We start from the raw sequence: 8,147 nt of genomic DNA, 5'->3' as shown, positions 1-8,147 counted from the left end.
GCTGTGCCGCATGATAGCACATAGTGGGACCAACAGATGCAGATGAGCGGGGTAAGGATGCTCCTAGGAAGAAATAGGAATATATATATATATATATATATATATATATATATATATANTATATATATATATATATATATTAGTTTTCAGAGAAGGAATGACATGAAATCTATCATCCCTGAGTTAGAAAGGCCCAGCACCCAGAGAACCCACTAACTGGTGAATCTAGAATAAACGTGATCCGTGTGTGCTCTGTTGGGTGGATTCCATACTACTCCTGAATGAATCTCTGCCTGAGCCCGTGAGGGAACCCATTGTCTTCCCTTCTGCAGTTCCCAGCAGCCCAGTGAGATGAGCCAGTCTAGCAGGTTAATGGCTCTGTGATTCTTGCAGGCCCTCAGAGCAAGTGGGCAAGCTCCAGCAAGCCTTCCCTTGACCGATGTGGTGGTGAGAAGAATCTGAGGACGGCTGCCTGGTGACTATCCACAGTCATGAGGGTTGCTGTGTTGGGCTCACAGATTAGAGGAAATGCCTTGTTAAGGAAGTCCCTCAGATGTCCCTCCCCACTCCTACAGCCCACACTTTTTCAGTCTCTTCTTCCCACAGGGGAACACAAAGCCCCCTTCCCAATGCTGCACCCTAGGCTTTGCTCTTGCAAACAGATGCCTTGCAAAGCTACAGGCAGCCCAGGTAAGCAGGAGCAGGAGTCCTCTGCCTCTTCGCAAGATGAGAACCTCGCAGTAACAAAACCCTGAGCCTCCCTTTTCCTTGGGACTTCCCCTCCACCATGTCATAAGGTTGGGAAATGTGAGAGACCCTTGAAGGTCAAATATTTAGAGTTTTCCATGCTCCTTTTGGGGAAGCCTATGGAATCTGGAAGAGGCTGGACCTGCTCCCACGAAGAGGGGCTCCCACCAGCCTAGGCCTCTGTCCCTTCCCTCCTGCTGGGTGGGGGATACCAATCCCAGCTGCTTGCTTGTGCTCACTCCACATATCATAGTCCTAGTTGCATTTCACCTGAGAAGTAGATATCACTGCGGGGGAAAAGTTTGAAGATCAGTTTTGATACTTTCTTTTTGTTGATTAAAGGAGCACAGGCTCAGAGAGGGAAAATCATTGCCTGCATTCACAAAGGTAATTAGCGGCAGAGGAGGAACGAAGTCCTAGCCTTGGGTAGGATTTCACTTTCCACTCTGGGGCATGCAGTTGATCTGTCTGCCTTCTCTGAGCACAGTGAATGTAAAGGCCTAAAGATTTAACCCAAGAAGTGAGAAACGATGAAATAAAATCCTGAAAGCTAGGTTTCTAGCATGTTTCCACCCTCTCCTCTTGACCCCTACTGTCTGAACTCCAAAACGGAGGTGTGATAGGAAACCTGGCATCTTAGGGCTCTGCCCCTGGCTCCAGTGAGCTCCCTGAGCTGCCACCTTTGCCTGCCTGGTCCTCGCCTTCTTCTCCAGAAACTAATTTGGAGCCAGAAGTTCACCCCCATCCCTTCTGGCTCTGTGATCTCCTGTAAAGAAATGTTGAGTAACATTTACCCCCGTCTCGACAAAAAGACTGAACATGAGGCTAAACCAAAGTCGTAGATGGGAGCATTTGCTTATAATGAAAAATGATAAAGAATTATAAATTCAAGTTGCTTCCAGCTGTTGTCCTGGGGAACACAAGGGACACGAAGTCAGACCCCAGCAAAAGGGGATGAGCCATAGCGGTCAGTGTGCACTAGGAAGCAGCACTAATGGGCCAATGGGAGATAAGTGTGAGCATGTGCATGTGTGTGTATGTGTGTGGTACACACGTGTGGCATATAGCTCATTTGACTCCTGAGTCCTAAGTCCCAAGAAACAGAGAACCACTGGTATAAGTCACAGAAGAGAGGATGTCCTCAAAAGCATGAGGGTCCTTTGAAAAGGCAAGCTTAGTTTTCCCTAATGCTGAGCACTCCAGTTCTGTGTAACAAAGCTGTCCTAAAGACATGCTCCTGGAGGCCACCAGATTGACAGCCTGCATGCCACCTGGTGGGGGCGGGGCAGGAGGAGAGCCCAGAAGATGGCAGCCTCTGCCCCAGCAGCTCCAGGAGGGCACAGGAACCAGGCTGCAGAATTACTCAGCAAGTCCAACACACTTTTAAACACTCTCTTCCTCCTGCAGAGAAAACGGATGCTGTCTTCAATAGCTCCTCCAATATCTGTCATCTTGGAACAGTGTCATACTGTCCTTCCCTTCCTACCTTTCCTCTCCCCTCCCTTTTAGTAATAGCGCCCTTTCTCTCTCTCTTCCTCCCTCCCTCCCTCCCATCCTTTCTCTTTCTCCCAAACAATGCCACTTTTCCTGTTCAGGCCCTGCAGAAATGCCATGTACATTTATTTTTAAAATGATGACAATGGTAAAATTACTGAAAACCATAAAAAGCAGTTTAAAAACTAAAAGCTTGAAGTCTTGATGCTCCAAAGAAATTATACTAATTTGATATATTCTGCAGTTGGGTATTGCCTTTCTCTGTCATGAGAATAAAATGTTATCTTTTTTTCTTTCTTTTAAAAGAAAAGTGGTCTATCAGCATTCTTTTATGATGTCTATGGGTTGTTTCCTTTCTGTAAAGATAGAATGTTTATTTTCATAGTCATAAAAGAAATTAAGAAATGCCTACACAATTTTTACAGCACACAGCATATATTAATATCCCTAGTTTCCTATCTCCCCTGCCTGGTTGAGGAAAAGGGACACACAATCGTCCCTCAATATCTGGGCTGAAATGGTTCCAGGACCTCTCAGGGTTAACAAAACCCACAGATGTTCAGTCCCTTCTATAAAATGGCATGGGTCTGCACATAACCCGTGCACCTCCCCTTCCATTCTCCTATCACCTCTAGATTGCTTATGATACCTAATGCACTGTAAGTGTTATGTGATGCCAAAAGCTGCTATACTGTATTGTTTAGGGAATAATGACAATTTTTAAAAGTCTGTATGTGATCAATGCAGAGACAATTTCTTTTTCTGAATATTTTTGATCTTCAACTGGTTGAATCCCTGAGAAGTCCTCAGATTAGATTCAACCAATGAATATTCAGGTTTATTTATTATTTTTCATCATTGCAAAGAGATGATATTGACTAGATCATCAAGTGGGAAGTCCTGACATACTGTCCACATGCGGAGTTGACCGAATGCCTTCACAGGGTTTTTCCTCAATGCTGTGTTTTAAAATCAGTTGGCTCCACTCTCGTGCTTGCTGGGGATCCATTCATCTCTGAGGAGGGGTGGGAGGACACACGGCAGGAAGGAAGCCCGGAGCTTGAGTGTGACAGTGAGGATCAGTGTCTCTAAGGATGGCTGTGATGTGGGCCTCTGTGGTGGCAAGTCATCATCCACCCTCCCATCTGCTGCAGAAGCATCGTCACTTCTGGGCTAGCAGAGATCTTCATCCTACAAGAGCAAAGCAGAAATGACACAACTTGGGTGAAACTCAGCCTCTGTGAGATGAATAGTAGGGTCCTGCAGTCTGAGAAGGGTAGAGTGCAAGGTGAGGGCCCTGAGAGCATGCCACACACTGCTTGGCACTAAGAGTGCTGCCCTCCTGCTCGGCTCCTGCCCCAGACTGCCTCTGGAATCTTGGAAGGACTTCAGTTCTGAAGGAGACTGTGTGTGCATAGGAAATCAAATTTACTACTTGCTCTTTCTGTAACACTCAAAGGCATTATACTTGTAAGTACATTAGGTGAAAATTCTCTATTTTGACAAAAATTACACAATTAACACATCAATATGTTGATTTTACAAATTCTCTAGCACATTTAAAGGTTAATTATAAACCTTAGTCAAAGTCTCCACACATCTCAATAAAAGCCCAAACTTAATATGGTGTGTTCTCTTAAGTGCCTCAATCACCTTAAAAACACACAAAAGGTGCACAAATTATCACAATCATTATAAAATCTATTGTCTTGTTTGCTGGTAATCTATGAGATAATTATGGCTTTTTATAGGTTTGCCCAATGTCTTCATTATTTATGAGTTGTCATATATTTTATTGCATCTTTCCTAGTTATGATGACCTATCAGACACCAAAGGAAAATATTATTGCCATTCAGGTGATTGTTAGCATTGGACATACATTGATGATTGCTCAGCACAAGGAACCCCATTGGGTCTTCCCTGTGTTTCTTACTTGGTTTCCTCTGGGAATCAAGGTCAACTCGTTGCATTAATGGGAACATCCATAACCATGACTTTTCTTGAAAACAGATGCTGTGCTCTCTTCCTGCACTGTGTCTCCTCTGTGACATAGGTTATGGGCTGAATTGTGTCTTTCCCAAAATTTATATGTTTGGAGTCTTAACTTCTTGTGCCTATGAATGTGATTACATTTGGAGATAAATGTTTTAAGCTAAGACATCAGGTGTTAAGGCTTCAACATATGAATTACTTGAAAAGATAATCAACCTGAGGTCACTAGAGTGGCCCCTGATCCACTATGACTGGGGTCTTTATAACAAAGGGAAACTGGGTCACACAAAGGGGTGATCATTTGTGGACACAGGGAGATGTCCACCCACAAGCCAGTGAGATGCCTGTTACAGACTGTCCCTCACAGCACTGGAATGATCCCATGCTGACAACACCTGCATCTTGGAGATCTCAGCTCCCAGGGCTGTGAGGTAATGAGTGGTGGGTGGTGATGGCCCCTGTCTGGGGGCAGTCATAACCATTGACTTGCAAGATGTTTAGCCTCAATTTATACTCTAACACATTATATAATTTTGCATCTCAACACACTGGTTAAATATTCCAGAGGTTCTGTTTTTTAACACATAAGAGACAGAGTTGAGATGCCAACCTTTCCTTCTGAATTTTGATCAGTCTGTCATGTAGCAATACCCCACCCTACCCCACCCACACTCTCCACCCAGTTCCCATCTGCTGCCCCTTGAACTGACTGACATGCTCTTGGTGCAAACATGTACTTGGAAGAGAACTTCATGTATTCCCATAGCCCCTCTCTATCATTAGTTAATTTAAAAATCGCATTTACCCTTCTTTTATATTGTAATTGCCATCTTATACATTTTAATGAGCTAATTTCCTATTTCAGTGCCTGGCTTTCCTATAGACTCAATTCATTTCAATTAGTTTTAGAGCATATTCTCTTTTGATGCTCAAATTATTACAATTTGGCCAGTGGGTCTTCTAAAGCCATCTCCTGTTTCTTTCAGAATGGCTCTAGACATTTTCAGAGCTTCTGTGCTTGTTTTTTGGCAGCCACCACAGCTCTAACTCCGCCCCAAGTTTTCTCCATCCTGAGACATGTAATCAATTGATCTGCAAGGAATCTTGATTCTCTTTAGCTCAAGAACTAACTATATTGAAGAATACGCCATGACTGCTTGGTGTGCATAACACCAGGGCAGGAGGCGACTACTGCTGGGCTGCTCTGGGAATAAAAATGAAAGCGTCTATTTCTTTTCAAGGTCATAATGTTCACAGATGCATTTTAATAAGTTATTTTAATTATTTCACTTCAACAGGGCTAACACAGATTTTTTTCACCCACAACTGCAAATGTAATTGACTCCTTTTATTTTTATTTTATTTTCATGTCCCATTGAACAATGTGGCTTTGTAATCACTTTACTGACCCTAAAGAATCCAAAGCACCTCATAAAGTGCCTCTGTTTATTCTCCCTCAACTGTCAAGTTTGTCCACAAAGCAATTTTGCCGCTTTTATATACATTAGATGCCAACAGCAACACAGTCAAATCCTATAAAGTTGTACTTTACAAGTTTAAGTCCTAATTTACTAAGGATGCAATTTGCAGGCTAAGTGACCTTAACCTGCTCTCTTCACCTTGCTGGATTTTTCTCAGTTTATCTGTAATATATTTTTTAAGCTAGAAAAAGAAAAGTTCAGGTCTGAAGTTCAATGATTTGAAAATGAATAAGAAGGCCTGAGAGCTTAGCAATGGTAGAGTGCTTTTAGGGTGTATGAGGTCCTGAGTTTCTTTCTCAACACTTCCAAAGGGTGGGGGGAGTCCATAATCAAAACTGCTTTGTTAGCTAAAGATTTTCATGGAATAATTGTGGAAGAAAGGGCAAGGAAGCTGGAAGCTCTTCTATTCCTACAGAAAAATAACATCCTCTCTCAGCCATTCTTTTCCCTTCTGAACCTGAAGCTAGAAAGGTTAAGCTGTGTGAAAGCAGTTTATTAACTTAAACCATGGAAATTGGTTTGACGTTCTATTATAAATCACCTACTATGACAATGGCGAGCTAACTGGGGCAGTGATCTGTAATGCAGTCACCTAGGTGGAGGCAGAGAAGCCCTCACACTGTCTGTGCAGCTCAGATCTCCAATTCAGTGCTCCAGCCAGGTCTTGCCTCCATTCAGATATGCAAATGAACTTCATGGACAAGGAGCAGCCTCCACCCATGGGCCAGGTTCTCATCTTTCTCTGCACCCCTGTCCGGAAAGGATGCAAACAGAAAGGCCTCTCTTACCTGAGATAAGCCCAGCCCATGAAGGACGGTGATGCCAGGAGATGTGCCCTTCAAAGGACCGCACGTGGCTGCATTAAAGTGGTGAGTCACACAAGCCCTCCTGGACAGTGCTATTCATTCCAGTTCCCAGGAATAACACTCCAAACTCTGAATCAGAGGTGCACCTTTGCTTCCATTCTAACATAACCACAGAAAGAAGGCCCCTGATACAGCAGTTTAATTACAGTATGCAAATGTTCAGCTCCAGTTCCCTCCCAGGTTCCCCAGGTCATGCCTAGTCACAGCGGGGGAGATCACAGTCCAGAAAGAGTGCATGGTCAAAAGGGGAGAATAAAAACCAAGAGCTGAACCACAACACTGAGGTTGGGAGGGGTAAGGGAGAAGGGAGGCACACTTGCTGTCACGGCTGCCACCTCCTGATATTGTTCATTAGATTTAGCTTTGTTTAGGCTGACTATTCAGTATAGCCCAAGAGTATAAAACACATGATGCAAATAATAAATCATTTTTATATATTTCCTTTGAATTTGCATACATTCAAGCATGCTTTTGGTCTCCTGTTTTAGGAGATTTGGCAAACACCTAGAGTAGGGCCAACCCAGCCACACTCAGGATGCAGAGCAACTCCTACAACACACAGCAGCCATAGTCGTACTCCATCCACCCAGACCCTGGAGTCCTTCATGCCTGTACTTTTTCTTTTCTAGGATGTCCAATGAGTGGAAGTCAAACATAATGAATGATACATTTTGAATTGATTCACATTGTTGTGTGTGTATCTGTAACTGGTTTTTTTTTGTTTGTTTTTGTTTTTTAGTGACCCTGTTTCATTCTATATTAAATGGCTTTTCCCATGTTTGTTTATTCTTTCATCAGTTTAAGGACATTAGGTTGTTTCCAGGTTTGGGTGATTGGCCATGAAACTGCTATATACCTCTATATACGTTTTCACTTAGCTTAGGTCCAGGGATAAGACTGTTAGGATGATAACATATTACTAACTTTGTAAGAATTTGCCAAACTGTTTTCTAAACTAACTGTACCATTTTGCCTTCCCACCTGCAATGTTTAAGAGTACTAATGAGCCTGGAACCTTACTACTATCTGGTTTGACCTTTGTGTTTATTACCATTGTCATCCTAATTGAGGGGTAGTGTCAACTCTCTGTGGCTTTGACTTGCACTGTCCTCATGACTAAAGTTATCTTCTCATGTGCTTACTTGCTATCATAGAGTATCTTCAGTGATGTATTTTTAAACAACTTTTCTCTAATTTTAAATGAGCTAGTTTCTGTTTGCTGATTCCAGTAAATGATTAAATGATTTCTAAGCTTAAGATTTTTTTAATTAACTAGGTCAAACCTAAATATCCAGGATAAGTATAAACAGAATTTGGATTAATGATAGCCAAAGAAAACTGTTTGAAAAAACCAGCAGCGTTACAGTTCTAGAACAGTGCTTCTCAAAAATTAGTGCACAAATAAATCACCTGAGAATCTTGTTAAAGCTGTACATTCTGAGTAGGCAGGCCAGTGGTAGAGCCTGGGAATCTGCATTTCTAATCTGATCTTGGGTGGTGCCCAGTTGTGATCTGTGCATTCATTTTGAATAAGAGTCCTGAAGACCCTGGTTTAAAACCTTTAAT

The 8,147-nt window shown here is 42.6% G+C and overlaps 1 long non-coding RNA gene across 1 annotated transcript; it reads right to left on the bottom strand.

Annotated features, from left to right (window-relative positions):
* Positions 1-3,057: 3,057 nt before the first annotated feature.
* Positions 3,058-6,823, bottom strand: LOC125610931. Its single transcript, XR_007341018.1, has 2 exons — positions 6,504-6,823; positions 3,058-3,432 (listed from the first exon to the last, which is right to left on the bottom strand). It is a non-coding gene; the product is annotated as an uncharacterized LOC125610931 (long non-coding RNA).
* Between the last annotated feature and the right edge of the window lie 1,324 nt (positions 6,824-8,147).

This window comes from Marmota marmota, unplaced genomic scaffold (genome assembly GCF_001458135.2).
Source record: "Marmota marmota marmota unplaced genomic scaffold, marMar, whole genome shotgun sequence".
NCBI lineage: Eukaryota > Metazoa > Chordata > Mammalia > Rodentia > Sciuridae > Marmota > Marmota marmota.
This window is presented reverse-complemented; position numbering and strand designations above follow the sequence as displayed.